Source organism: Miniopterus schreibersii (assembly GCF_964146895.1).
Source record: "Miniopterus schreibersii genome assembly, chromosome: 1".
Taxonomy (NCBI): Eukaryota; Metazoa; Chordata; class Mammalia; order Chiroptera; family Miniopteridae; genus Miniopterus; species Miniopterus schreibersii.
The window spans coordinates 124,530,364-124,546,013 of NC_138101.1; the positions used below are offsets into that span (position 1 = coordinate 124,530,364).

Here is a 15,650-nt window from a genome sequence, read left to right on the forward strand (position 1 = left end):
ATCAGTGTCCTGCCCTTGGCTAGGTGAGCCAGGATGCCTCGATCTGTCTCTTAATTTTCCTGGGAGTAAGAAAAATCTTAGGATGACCATTCCATCAAAAGAAGGGAACTGGTCACTTGAGAAGTGCAACTTGGACCAGGCAAAGATAAAATGGTGAACTTGATGAGCCCCAACTCTTGGGCCAGTCAAAGGAATCATGAACAAGAGAGGAATTCAGGGGAGTAGCACATTCACACACACACACACACACACACACACACACACTTGCTCAATTCATAGAACATGCAGCAAACACAAAGACCTAGACACACACACAAAAAGATGAAAAGAAGGTAGAAAAAGAAAAAAAGGCCTAGACATACTGGCACCAAGAGAATATTTCTTAGTTTAATAGTATAATGAAAATAAACTGAAAAGTCAGATTCTATTGATCACATTTCACTTCATTAAAGGCTTTAGGAAGGCTGGCTTCTGGTCAGATAGCAGCATAGGTAAATGTGGTACTTGCGTTCTCCCACAATCACATCAGCATTACAACTAACCTATAGGAAAACCATCATTCAGAACCTCCTGAAGTCCAGAAGAATGGAAGTCCTACAAGTAAGGATATAAAGAAGCCACATCCAGACTGGTAGGAAAGACAGAGATGCTGAATGGGCTAGTCCCACACCCACATGTGGTAGCTACAAATTGGGAGGGATATCTTGGCTTCAGAGGTCTCCCATGAGGAACCTCCCAGGGTTCTAGCATCAGGAAGAGAAGTCCCCGTAACTTCTGGCTGTAAAAACCAGCAGGGATTGTGGCTGAGTGAGACAGAGGGCCGCTAGAGTCCCAGGAAGTTTCTCTTAAATGGCCTGTGCACAGACTTACTCAAACTCATTCCCTCTGAGCTCCAGTGCTGGGGTAGCAGCTTGAAAGGCACCAGAGACATACAGGGAGGAACTGAATTGTGTGGCATCAGAGCAAGAGCTGGAGGGGGCGTTTTCTACCAGACAGAAGTGCTGGCAGATGCCATTGTTCCTTCTCTGAGCCCTTCACCCACACAGCCTTCAGGCAGGCACCATATTTGAGTCTCCATCAACCTGACTAAGGCTGTTAGGCCCACCCTGGCAATTCCCTCAGACCCCACCTCACCCAACTTTTGGACCCACCCAAGCTGTTTCTAGTGGCTGTTCTATACAAGTGGCCTGTCTTGGCTCATGCTTCAGACTTTCCTAAAATCGCTCAAACAAGCAGCATCTGGCCCCATAAATCTCATTAAGTGACCCTAGGCCTGACACTAGCAGAAGCAGGCCTTGGTTTATAGCTTGGCCTCTGCTGGGAGCTTCCAAGTGCAGCACAAGTAGCAGGCATCTACAGATCACTTTGTAGCTCATGCCAGGAGGCCCTGAGGAGAACACAGGCAGCAGGTGACCTTGGCCTGTACCTCTCAGGAGGCCCCAGAGCTAGCACACTCAGTGGAAAGCTTCACACCATATTGAAGCACCACCAAAAACAACACACTCAAGGGATAGACTCAGTTGGCCCCAAAGCCTCACTGAAGTAAGTCCTGCTTCATGGGGTGGGCCCCTCCATAGCTGATCCTCCACCATGGTCCTAGCCAGTCCTCACAGTCAATCAGTCTGGGGTTAAATCCTTCCCATTGAGGTGCCAATAGCAATCAAGGCCCAACTACAACAGGAGAGTGTACACAGCCCACACGGTGGGGGGGGGCACACCTGGAATGCCCAGCTCGAGTGAATAGGGAGGCTGAGCCACTGGACCCTGCAGAACACCTATTACATTAGGTCACTCTACCAAGCCCATGAGATGTAGTAGCTCTACTTAATACATAGAAACAAATACAGAGAAGCAGCCAAAATGAGGAGACAAAGAAACAGGTTTCAAATGAAAGAATAAGTAAAAGAACCAAATAAAATGGAGGTAAGCAAACTAACATACAGAGTTGAAAACAATGGTTATAAGGATGCTCAAGAAACTTAGTGAGAAACAAAATTAAAAATGACATGGAAATCATTAACAAGAGCGAGTCAGAAATGAAGGATACACTAACTGAATCAACAGTAAAAAAGATTACCCAAGAATCAAATCAGTGATTTGGAATATAATGAAGCAAAGAACACCCAGTCAGAACAGTAAAAAGAAAAAAGAATCCAAAAAAATGAGGATAGTGCAAGGAGCCTCTGGGACAACTTCAAGCATACCAATATTCACATCCTGGAGATGCCAGAAGGAGAAAAGAGAGAACAAGAAATTGAAAACTTATTTGAAAAAATAATGCCAGAAAAATTCCTTAACCTGGTGAAGGAAATAGACATGCAAGTCCAGGAAGCACAGAGAGTCCCGAACAAGAGGAACCCAAAGAGGCCCACAGCAAGACACATCATAATTAAAATGCCAAAGGTTAAAGACAAAGGATCTTAAAAGCAGCAAGAGAAAAGCAGTTAGATACCTACAAGGGAACTCCCATAAGACTATCAGCTGATTTTTCAACAGACACTTTGCAGGCCAGAAGGGAGTGGCAAGAAATATTCAAAATGATGAAAAGCAAGGACCTACAACCAAGATTACTCTACCCAGCAAAGCTATCATTTAGAATCACAGGACATATAAAGAGCTCCCCAGACTAGAAAAACCTAAAGGAGTTTGTCACCACCAAACTTGAATTACATGAAATGTTAAAGGGTCTTCTTAAAGAAGAAGAAAAAATAAGATAAAAAATATGAACAATCAAATGGCAATAAACATATCTATCAACAACTGAATCTAAAAAAAGAAGAACAGAACAGAAACAGACTCATAGATACAGAGAACATTTTGATGGTTGCTAGATAGGAGGGGAGTTGGGGGGAATGGGTGAAAAAGGGGAAGGGGATTAAGAAGTACAAATTGGTAGTTACAGAATAGGCACGGGAATGTAATGTACAGCATAGGGAATATGGTAAATAATATTATAATAACTATGTATAGAGTCAGATGGTTACAAGATTTATTGGGATGATCATTTAGTAAGTTATGTAATGTCTAATCACTAGAGTATACACCTGAAACTAATATACTATTGTATGTTAACTGTAATTGAAAAAGAAAAAATGACTTTTAAAAAAACTTTAGGAATGCCTAAATGATATATTTTATATATCAAGGTTGGAAATACTTCTTCTCAGTTACCCTAAGAGTAATGATGTAGGCCTGCTGTATGTTATCTCTAGTAAAGAGAAAATAATATATATTGCAATTCTTAGCTCATATGTATTAGAATGGTTTAGAACAAGAAGGTGAATAACTTGCCTATTAATGTTTAGATGTTATGCTTAGGAGTATTTGATTTAGGACATGTTTCTGTAAAACAAATGTTTTTCAAGCATATGCTGTCATCCCCAACTTTTTTCAAAACTCAGTGGCCATTTTCTGGTTTGGGTAGTAGGTTAAAAAAATGCATTAAGAGAACTAGATAGTTCTGATGTTTGCACAACATTGTGAATGTACGTAATGCTGTTCTACTGTATACTTTAAAATGGCAAAATGGTAAATTTTACATTATGTGTATTTTATCACAATAAAAATGCATTAAGAGATTTGAGAATTGGAATGGAATAAGGTAGCTTTTCCCAGAAGTGGCCCTCAAACCTTCTCTAATGAGTCAGGAGAGAGTATGTCTCATATAACAAGGTGTTAACCTTTCTTTGAATGTTGGCCTAAACCTAAACAATCTGGGAGCTACCTTTGGAGATAATTGGGAGGCAGCAATCACATTATAGGGAATCTGGTGTCAAAATGCCAGGATATTGAGAACAATGCCTAGCTAGAATGTCAGGCATCTGATCTTTGCTGCCACTGACTTGTATCTACAGTTTTGAAAAGTAGAGTTCCTGTAGAAGGTAAGCACTCTTGGTCTGACTTTCTTGAAGGTAACAACTTTAAAACAAATATTGTTTTATTATCGGCAAGAGGATTTTTATGTTCCCAAAATATATCTACAATAATTAGAAGTATTCAAACAGGTGTAGAGTTTGGCGGGTGCACTTTGCATCTGTCCCTGGTCCATTGTAAGCTGTGACAGTACAAATAAGCACAGTGGAAATGGTCATTCAAGTCTGGTCCCTGGGTTTCTACTTTGGTTCATACTGAAGGGAGACCCTAACTTCTCTCTACTGCTAAGCCTTCTGGCTCTTTCAGTCCCAGTTCTAATTCACCCCTTTTTTCTTCTACCTAGATTAATGTGTTTCTTTACTTCATGAGCTGTCCTTTGCCTTCCTATCCAAGACAGTTTGCACTGATAATCTTGGACCCAAAGCCTCTTAATTTCCCCTGAATCATCAGTGCTAATTGTTGTCCATCAATTAAACTTTAACAAGTAGCTATAGTTATTTGCATGTATAAACACAGTCAATTGATAGAGGAAGGCAGCAACAGGTGGGCCACAGATCCCACAGGCTGATCCTTCCACTCTGGGGCTTTATTTTTCACCCTCATCTCCTAGCTTACTAGATGCCCAAATAAAAGGAGGCTATCTATCAAGATACAAATGTTTTGACTCCAAATTTGTTTCATGAAATAGTTTTTTAGAGGCATTCTGTTTTGTACTTTTAATAAATAATGCTTAGGTCATAAACACAGTCCTACTTCTTGCCAGAGCATTTGTTTTCTATGAACCTAGACACCTGATTGACTTTTTTTTTAACCAGAAAGCCATTTATCATCAGCAATAAATGCTGAAAATGAAAGGTCCAAGGATCACATCCATAGCACACAAACTAACTTGAAATTAATCTGATGTTGTAAAGATCCTTTCTTATGTTCTCTATACACCATGATTGGATTCTAGTTATGCATTTCTTTATATATCAAGATTAGTCCCTGTCCCTAAAATAGAGTAAATTTACATGTGATTTCCTTGTATCCCTGCTTGCCTCCTTTCCAGGTAACTTCTGAAGAACTGAACAGTAAAATTCAAAGCACAGTGACCTGGGTTGTAGCAGCAGTGACCAGTATTTTATACCCAGCCATCATAAGATATGAAGAAATGTTGCAAAATGTTACATACCCAATTCCTGATGACTCCACCCTCTCTTCAGAGAGTTTGAGTTTCTGTAGCACATGCGGTGAAACATCTGTATGTGAAAAAAGTAAGATGTGTCAGGCAGAGCCCTGTGCGAAGGCAGCTGACAAGTCAATAGAGCTACCGATAACACCTTTAAAACTATCTTCTGCCCATAAGGAAATAACATTTGTGGGAAAAACATATCACAGGAAAGAAAAACCTAAAATTTCTGAATCTAAATATAATAAGACTTCTGAATTCCCCAAGGTTAAAACCTATAAATCTGATAGTTACCTTTTCCCACTGATTAAAACACACACAAATAATTTTAAAGATGTTACCACTCAAACAGATGGCTTGGAATGCCCACTGCCTTCCAGTGAAAAAGCAAAAGCCGCAAAGGAGATGTGGGAGTTAAGGAATATCTTTCTTGACTTTAAGTATCACCTAAAACAGGAAACTGAGTTAATTTTAAAAAGCATTTTTCATGAAATGGTGTCTGAATTAACCCATGCCATCCCCACCCTTTCCTCTCTTGCGGCTCAAGCTCTGGTTGACCAAACTGGCAATGACAAAGGGGACTTGTGCTCCAATGTCAACGTCTCTGCAGCAGCTGCTGAAATTATGGAAAATGTACTTGAGAAGCTACAGTCTGCAGTTGAAAAAAAATGTATTGCTGTATTTTCACAAGAAAATTTGTCAGTTCACTTTAAATCAGACCTAACAGCCAGTGGAGAACATTTCATTTCTCCAAAAGAAAAAACTTCAGAAGCTTCACTGTCATGTGCTTTGGAGAACACGAATGATACTGCAGAGGATATGGCTCACATGATTTCAGAAAAGCTGATGGCTCGTGCATCTTCTAAGCAGAATGAACTTGCTCATCTTGAAATCACAACTGGACCTGGTTGTCAGCAACATAGGAAAGATCTAACATACATGTTCCTTCAAAGAGCCAGCAAAAGGAAATCCAGTGCTGAACCTAATGTAGCCAATTTGATTGGCAAAGAAGAAATACAAAATTTTGTGTCAAATATTTTTTCCCAGTCCTCTCTGGTTGGTTATATAAAGGAAGCAATCAGCACTGTACTAGGTTGTATACAGATTGGACTTAATAATGAAAGGCTTATTGCAAATGAAGAAACAGTGACCATCACTCAGCTACTTGATGATGTCTTGGCTAAGCTCCATCAGAAACCAGTGAAAACAAATGTCCAAAAGAGTAAGTACCCCAGACTGAGCAGTTCTTCCAGCACTGAGGACGAGAAGAGACTCGCCAGCACCAGAGTAACTAATGATCCTAGACATGAACGCCTATTTCCACCTATTAATGTTCCTGGCATGGTTCTTTATTCTGAAGATGAAAATGAAGAAATAGACAAAATTGTGGACAATGTACTGCTTTCATCTATCAAAAAAGTAAGAGCAAAATTACAAGAACGGGTTCCTGACCACTGGTTAACTAGGGAAAATGCTGGTTTTAAGTACAAAAAAAATATGAACTTACCTACCAAGATTGATTATAGAGACGAAGTAGCATTTCGGGATTGGGAATCCAAGCCTGACCTTCCAACTTTTAAGAATAAGGACCTTTTAAAGGGCGAGCCATGTTTAAATAAAGGCATTTTGCTTTTCAGCCAAAAGGAAAAGCATCAAACACAAAAGGCCTCAGATAATGTAATTACAAGTATTTTAGCACAGATGCTCCAAGACATCTCTTCTGGGCCTTCTGGTCACTTAGATTATAAAAATGGTAAAGAAGCTTCAGTGCTTACCTCAGGAAAACCACAAGATCTGTCACATCAAGAACAGATGGATGAGATGTTCTCTGCCGCAGAAATCCATAGAGTAGCTAAAGACATTGTAGATGCTGTATTAAAAATCCTTCACATATCTTCTATTGACATTATCGAACATTCTTTATCAGCACAGCAAACTTCTCTAGACAGTGGTGATGTACCAAGTAAAGAGCCATTACAAATATGGCTTGATGGTCAAAGGGAGATGAAGCTCTTACCTGCATTTGACACAGTCCCTATCAAAGATCCCTGGTTCGAAACTAGAGACAGTGAATCAACCTTTGAACCTGTAGTTCACATTAATGATAAGATCATTTGTACAATTTTTCAGAAGCTGAAATCATTTGTTTGTCCAAAATCACAAAACTGCTTCAAACCAGAAAGCCATGCTGGCCATTTGACATCTGCACCGGACAAGAAATTGTCTCAATCTCACCTTAGCGCTTACGTGACTAAAGTGGTCAAAATTGTTTTGGATGCTATCCAGAAAGAACTGAAGTGCAATAAGAAAAATCTAAATCTTAGGAAGAGTGGCCCTCCCAAGAACTTTATAGGGACAGGATGTTTTTCTGATACCAAAAACGAACTAGACTGCGTTGTCACAACACTAAATAATGACATTATGACAAGTTCACTAGCAACTTGTATTTGTGAAGTATTAAGTGGAAATACAGATAAAAGCAATGTTCTACTTCCTTCAGATAAGTTAAGATCTAAAATTTCAAATGAAACTGCTGACATATATCAACAAAAACTTTTGCCTTCTCATTGTCTTTGTAGGCAAGCGGAAGTTCCCAAATGTCCCAGGTTGCAAGTGTTAGATAGAATGGGAAGGACCTTATATCACATGTTATGTGAGCTCATAGAAAACCATCCACATTCTCCCTTATCTGAGGAGCAAAACACAGAGCAGGTCAATGAGAATTTGAGAACGACCACTGCATTGCAGTCTGATATTCAACATACTTCTCATACAATTCTAGAAGATATCATTACAAAATTATGTAGTGTTGAGATGGGTCACATTTTCACAAATTCAGGGTTTAAAGTTATCTCAGAGTATATCAATACTGACAGCCTAGCGTTTGCTTTGCTCGTTGAGGAAGTGAGCAGATGCTGTGACATAATCTCCAGCATGGTGCCCACTGTGATCCAGCCAGGCAGTCAAGAGGTCACTAACAATAAGGGAAATGCTACTGCCCCCCAAACAGGGGCCACCACAAAAGAAAAGCATCCAAATAAACTGGAAGTTATGACTTCAGATATCTGTGAAATGGTTTTTGCTAAATTGGAAGGGTTTGCCAATAGAAACTTAGAAATTCTGAGTACTATAATCAATGGAAATAAAGAGAGCAACAAGATGTACTGTGAAAGTGAAAGTACCAACATTAGTGCTAACACACATGAAAAACAGTTGAAGTCTTCTCTACATGTACTTGCAAAGCAAATATCAAGTACTATTTTGAAGGCTCTTCAAACGGAATTAAATGGGAACTTGCCAGATTTGGAAACATGTATAAGCAAGCCACTATGAGAGAAACAAGGGCTTAAGAAAATAATCAATTTAATTTTAGGTGCAGTCCCTCCAGATGTGTTTAATGAAACTGAACCAGAAGAGAAAGGCATTGAAAATTACAGATACAGGCCAACCAATGGAAATCTTCCTGGAAGAGCTGACCCAGAGTCATATTTAGAAGATCCTGCAGGTACAGAGAAAGAAAATGCTGAACAGCAAAGTCCACCAGAAGAAGAAATTAAAACAGATTCTCTTGAGCAGCAGAAACTAGAAAGAATATTTTTAAAAACTGAAGTAGAACTCAAAGAGCCACAAAAGTCCCCAGTGGTGCCCATTATAAGAAATATTTTGAAAGAAAAAATTTCAGAATAATTTAATTGATCAAATAAATCTGCTTCCTGTCCCCCAGGCTCATTTATGTGACATTCCTCACCCTGGTGATGAGCCAGTTTTCCAATATCTGTTCAATCCCTGGGTAAAACAATGAATTACTTAGTATCTGAAGCAGATGTAACCATTGTTGCAGATAATGTTGTTAGAATCATATTTCAAAAACTTTTTCTGCTTCCATGACAGATAGAACTGCAAATGAAAATAGGTATGACACTATCATCTTTCCAGAAAATATCTCTTTTCCTGATCACACCAGTGGAGGAAAGTCCTCTATTTATTCTACCACACTAAACAGAAGTCCAAGTACACTTCAGTCCACATTGCACATTGGTAAACTGGCCAAAATAAATGTAGTTGAAGATATTATACAGTCAGTATTAACAAATTTAGAAACATTTGCTACTTCCAAAGTATAAGCTCTCTTTTGTTCTCATATAAATTTCACAAGTCCAACAGCTTTAGTTTCACAGTGGGATGAGACTGCTTCAAGTCAACCATGGTTCTCAACCAAAGACTCAAATTCTGATGATCAATGTTCCTGTTGCTCAGTTTATCATGATAAGTCAACAAAGACCACTTCTGTATGTCAACTAACTGACTCTAAATTGAATATATATGCGAGAGAAGTAGCTAGGCAAATTTTACAAGGAATCATAAGTTAGATAAAGGAATAAAAAGTCCATTCTTAACTCATAATGTTGTGGTTTCTGAAAGTATTCCAAGTCAGATTGTTAACACACTGTTAGATATGGTGTCTACTAAGGGTAAATATGAAAAAATACTTGAGAGGGAGATTGATCCAGGTCGGCCAGCACATATATTGTTGAAAAGCTGTTCAATAAAAGTGATTATAAAAAAAACAACAAAAAAAAACCCTTCAATTTCAAATACTAGATACTATTGAGGGTATCTTAAGTGACATCTGTAAGAAAACACTACATGAGAATAATCTCCCACTTTCGGCATCCACTCCTAACAACAGCGGAAGTGGGAGCTAATTAGAAGCAAACTCTGAAATGGGCCCTGAGAGTACACATGAGGCTATCCCAATGTCTTTAGTTCCTAAGTCATGTGTTGTATGATTTCCAATGACATGGTGGATATTGTTCTTGAAAACCTTATTCTGCTATCATGCTTGGCATAAATACAAAGAATTCAAATGTTCCAAGTTTTCCCCTGATGTCTTCTAATGAATTACCCAAAGCAAAGCATCAAGAACTCCCTGTTATGGACTCAATAAATGAAAGGAAAAGGGATAGATTTCCATTTTCAATAAAGGGAAGACATGTGCAGCTAAAATCAGCTTATTCTGGTGATAATCAGACAATTGTACTTAAGAACCAAGATGCCAAGAAATCTGCTTCTGAAACATGTGAGGAAAATGTTCACTTCATTACTAAAACTATTTTGAATAGATTGAAATCTTTTGCCACAGAAAGAATAGATTTGAAACTTACTCTAGATGCTCAGACAAAAGGAAAACCGTATGTTGGGCCAGAATTTACAAATTGTAAATAAAATGACAGTGTATTTCTTGAATCAAACCAAGTGCCATCAGATGGGAATGTCCTGAAAATATTGACAGCTAGAACTGTTCTCAGTCAAGAGGTCCCCGGTTACACCCTTGCTAATTACAGGAAAAATCATGGACCTAAAATTTATATATCACAAGCTAGTTTTAAGGAATATGCTGACATAATCGCCAGTACCATTTTGATACTTATAAAAACTGATGTAGACCTAGAAATCAACAATATCTCACTTCAAGAAAACAAAAACATAATTACAAGTGAAACTGTGAACAACATGTTAAAGAGTTTACATAATAAAATATCTCCAAAGGCAAGTAGTGTTTACTCAAAGCAGAACCCTAGCATTTTTAGGCAACTGGCTGTACAGAATGAAATAGTAAGTCAAAGAAAGATGGAAGACAACACCGAATTGTCTTCCTTTTCAAAATACCCAGATCAAAAACAAGTTGTATCAGAAGCAGAAAGCCTGAGAAGGGTTTTGGAAGAAATATTTAGAAATGGAGAATCTAGACAGAAAAAAAACAATTGCCTTAAGTACAGGTAAGGAAATTTTAAAGAAGGTATATCAAAGGGTAATAGAAGGCATAGACTATTGGCCTCTGTTGGACAAACTCCCCCACTTTACATCTGATTCCAAAATTAAAACAGCAGTAGCATGAAAAAAACACCTTGTAGTCACATATAAGCAGTGTTGCAAATAACATAGTTGAAAATGTTTTCAGAAAAATGTTCTCCACAGTTATGTCATCCTTGTATGAGAACAACAAGACCAGGGCAGAACTGGAAACATCTGGCAGTGATGAAATGCTGACGAAGCCACCGTGTTTAGGGGACTGAAACAAGCAGAAAAGGAAGCGTTCCCCCGCAACAGGTGAGGCCACGAGCTTATCCTCGCACAGGAGTTAGAAGTGTCACCTCATTGGAAAACACCTTGCGGTTTTCTCCATTGCAAGTGGGTGAAGAATTGGTCCAAAAAGTTCTCAAGATCACAAATTTTGCTTTGCTGAATCTAGAAGGGAGTTCGCCTCCTAAACGTTAATCTGATGAAATGCTATCCTCCAGGCCACCCAGATCTAAAGCTAGTTCCAAGGGCAGTACTAAGGCAGGGTTTAAAACAAATTTTATAAAATGAAAAGTTACCTCTTTGTCTAAATTTGGAACAAAACCACAGCTAGGACCTAGTGGTACGAAAGCCAAAAGCAAGACTAATTTAAGTCTTGCAGAGAAGACTCTTAAGAGGCAGCTGGTCCAAGACTGCCACTGGGCTGCCACACCTGCTATCAAAAGGGGGTGCCAGAACCCCTTACTGAGCACAAAGCTCCCCACTGCAGAACTAAAAATGTACGCCATGGATATAGTAAGTAATATTCTGGAAACAACTTTGAGTGAATTTCAAAAAGTGAGGCAAAGTAGAGCAATGCTAAATGTTAACTCTTTACCTTCTGATCAAATTGTGACAGCAGGTGAAATTGTTAATGGAGTTTTGTAAGGATTACGTGCTACAAAGAACAATTCGGCTAACCTGAAAGACTCATACGCTGATGACTGCAAACTTCCAGAGGAATTTGACACAATCTCTTGCATATCCAGAAGCCTTTCTCTCTTTGGAGAATGTTTCTTCACAGCTAGAGAAATCTTTCCTAAAGAAAATATTTTTAAACAAATGTTTGAGAAATGGAAATAGATTTAAATGACATGGAAAATGAAAAATATAAACTATTGCTAATAGCTAAGGCTGTTTTGAATAAAATTTCAATCAAAGCAAAAGAATTAGAACAGTCTGTATCGCTTTTAAACTTGTCACCCCTGAAGGCTCGTGAAAGCAGATACCATAATTTTAAATGTGCTGCTTCTAGAACTGAAGGTTCCTAAGCACAAATGAATAAATCTGGCCAGGACATTATTGAAAAGCTATTTGAAAAATTAGAGTTGTGCTTCTTAACTCAGATGTTAATAACAGATAGTAAAGAAGCACTACTAAGCAAGAAACTACTGACAGAAGTAAACGTGGTTCCTTAAAAACAAACAACCTCAACTATGTACCAGATTAAAACACAAAGTTGAGAGACAAAAAATCTGGGGTTCTAGCCACCAAATTGCTCAAGAGATTATGGAGGAGTCTCTTAACACCTTGGAGTCATTTGTAGACTTAGGGTTGCAACATGTCTCTACATACACTTTTTCTGAAATTGTGAAAATACCTATTGAAAACTTTTTTGCTGTCCAATAGAAACCATTAATGAAAATGATATTGCCCAACTTACATTCACTGAGTAAGTTTTCTGATGAATCTAAATCAAGTAGTATAATTTCCCAGGAAAACGTACAAAATACCCTTAGACAGCTTTACTTATTCCATTCAGAATCGCTTACATAGTCTGCTAATACTGTCAATGACATGCCTGGTATAATTAAGAACAGCCTAGAAAAAGAAAAATGCCAAATGGAACCATCTTCAATTAAAGTATCTGAAGAAAACATTGTAGCAAGTCAGAGCATGAGCACACTGAGGAAGGAGTGTACTAATTTCTATGAGTTAATGATTAAAAGCCATCTAAAAGAAAACTTATTACCGGAAGTTGAAAATGCCTGCACTGTTAATTGGTCCAAATTTGCAACAAGGATAGGACGGTTGGGTAATGCCATCTGACGGAAAGCAAAATAGAAGCTGAAAGGTGGATGTGGGCCACACTTTCCTTTAGTTGAAGATAACTGATTAAACGTTTTGTTTAAACATCTGTTCCTTAATTGTAGGTTGCCTGGAGTAATAAAGGGAATAAGAAATGATGTTATTGTGTTAACAGAGGACCTCTTCCAGGAATATTAAACTAAATTCATGATGTGTATGTACAAGAACATGCATTTTTTAGAAGGTCCGTGGCTTGCATCAAGTTCTAAAAAGGTTCCATGGTTCAGAAACAATAGCTAAGGGTATCTAAGGATTATCTGTGAATACCATCAACAAGGATAATTGAGAGCAGTTTGCAAAGTGTAGCAGGAAGCTGTTGCAAGAAAACATGCATGAGTCCGGCCAGCGTGGCTCAGAGGTTGAGCAACGACCTAGGATCCAGGAGATCGAGGTTCCATTCCCGGTCATGGCACATGCCTGGGTTGCTGGCTCGATCCCCAGTGAGGGGATGTGCAGGAGGCAGCCGATCAATGACTCTCTCATCATTGACGTTTCTCTCTCTCCCCTCCTCTCTCTGAAATCAATAAAGATATATTTTTAAAAAGAAAACATGCATGAGTTATTTAAATCAGACATTGAAGAACTGAAATCACAATCGCACCCCCGTGGCCTCCCCTCAGGCTCAGCACAGCTGCTTGCTCCCAGCAATCTGACATTTAGCTAGAAACTCGAGGAGCTGGGTAGAGAATCCAAACTCTTGAAGCGGAGGAGGCCTAGTTGCCTCCAGGAGGAAGCATGCCTTCTAGGAGGCCTACAACAGATGTCCTCATGCCACCGGCTGTTGTTTCTCACCCTTCTTCCACTGCCCAGGCCAAAGCAGCAGCTTTCCAAAGCTCAAGCAGCACAAATTTCAGAAGCTGACCAAGTTTTTGTTGAGCTGACTTAAAAGGCAGAGCCTAGTTCCAAGGAAGAAAGGGACTAAGTAGAGAAGAAATGGCTCAGGGAGTATATGGCTCTAGCTGACCCAAGTGGAGCCTTCCTAACATCACAGATCGTATTTCCTCTAAATTCATGATGTGAAGTCCCCGTGGGCGAGCAGCCCTAGGAGCACACATGCTGAACCGAACTGAATAGGACAAACAGGCCAGGTGTGAGGAGGAGGGGAGCTAATTCGATTTAGCAGGAGCTGAAAGGAAAGAATTTTTGAGGGATGACAGGCCTGCCTGGAGCAGGTGGTCCAAAATGGTCATTGCAATTGCATCTAAGCAGATAAGTACAGAATAAGCATTTGATGGACCAGTGACTAGTGCCCCACCCCCTGTTCTCCAAAAGATTCTTCACATAGTCAGCTTTTACCCTCCTCTCAGTCATTTTCACTGTACCAAGTCACTTTTTCTGGGGTGTTCTGTTGCTGAGACAGATCAGAGGATGCCATATCGAGACCAAGGTAAAGAAACCAGTTACCACGAGTGCCAGGAAAAACACTGACCCAAGGAATAGGAGACAGTCTGCAGATTAGGGAAAGGAGTGGGTGGGCCATGGGGCAGAGAAGCCAGAAAACTGAGAAGTATCAGTGTGAAGACAAGAGCAGATGGCTGGTCAGAGAGACAGGCTGAGGGGCAAGCAGAGCCCTCAGAGATGAAGCCCAGAGAAGGCTTGTCTTAGCTCAAGTCACAATGATGTTGTGTGCTGGCTGGCAGCATTCCTCTTGTGCGTGCTGGGGGTTGGCATCAAGAGGCTGTACGCAGGTTTTTCAAAGCTGTAGGATGATGCCACACATTTTTCGTTCTATCTCTGTTCAGCAACTTCTGGAGAGAACAGATAGCATGTTAGAAGAATATAGACTCTAGGGCTTGACAGATTTGAGTTCAAATCCCAGTTCCACCACTTGCTAGCTGTAAAACCTTGGTCAGTTTAGTTGGCTTCAGTAATTTCTTTATGCATTGGTGATAATATCGCTTCACCGTGATGTTGTGAGAATTAAATGATATCATGCATGTAAAGTTGGATAAGAGATAGGTATTACTAATATTAATAGCAACCATCTCGAGTTCCAAACACCCCCAGCCATTGTTACAACCCCCAAGTTGTTTCAATCCCCAAATCTTACCCCCAGGTCTTTCTCAAGAAAAAGTTGGAAATAGCTGGCTGAGCAATGGAGGGCTGCAATACACAATTCAGGCTAGCACGGCCTCTTCAGCACAGTCTTTTTTTTTTTTTAATTTGTCTTTATTGTTGAAAGTATTACAGATATCCCCCTTCCCCTCCCCCATTGATCCCTTCCACCCTACATCCGCCCCTCCCCAGGTCTTCACCACACTATTGTTTGTGTCCATGGGTTATGCATATATGCATATAAGTTCCTTGATTAATCTCTCCCCACCCACTCTCCCACCCCCGCCTTCCCACTGAGATTCATCAGTCTGTTCCGTGCTTCTATGTCTCAGGATCTATTTTGTTCCTCAGTCTATCTTGTTTATTAGATTCCACATATGAGTGAGATCATGTAAAACTGAATCAGGAAGAACCAGAAAACCTGAATAGGCCAATAACTGATGAAATTGAAGCAGTAATAGAAAAAACTCCCAGCCAACAAAAGCCCTGGTGCAGACGGCTACACAGGGGAGCTTTCTAATTCTTTAAGTTGTAGGGTTATGAGTTTCTAAAAATTTTTCTTGCTTTTTGAGGTAGGCTTGCAGTGCTATGAACTTCCCTCTTAGGACTTCTTTTGCTGTGT

General features: G+C 39.6%; 3 pseudogenes across 3 annotated transcripts; all 3 read left to right on the top strand.

Moving 5' to 3' along the window:
* The first annotated feature begins 495 nt into the window (after positions 1-495).
* Positions 496-8,932, top strand: LOC308547931 (fibrous sheath-interacting protein 2 pseudogene; annotated as a pseudogene). The gene is made up of 2 exons: positions 496-600; positions 4,925-8,932. The product of its transcript is annotated as a fibrous sheath-interacting protein 2 pseudogene (transcript).
* Positions 8,929-9,750, top strand: LOC308548004 (fibrous sheath-interacting protein 2-like; annotated as a pseudogene). Its single transcript has one exon. The product of its transcript is annotated as a fibrous sheath-interacting protein 2-like (transcript).
* Positions 9,751-9,883: 133 nt separating this feature from the next.
* On the top strand, positions 9,884-12,934 carry LOC308548102 (fibrous sheath-interacting protein 2-like; annotated as a pseudogene). The gene is made up of 3 exons: positions 9,884-10,236; positions 10,390-10,594; positions 10,939-12,934. The product of its transcript is annotated as a fibrous sheath-interacting protein 2-like (transcript).
* Positions 12,935-15,650: the final 2,716 nt, after the last annotated feature.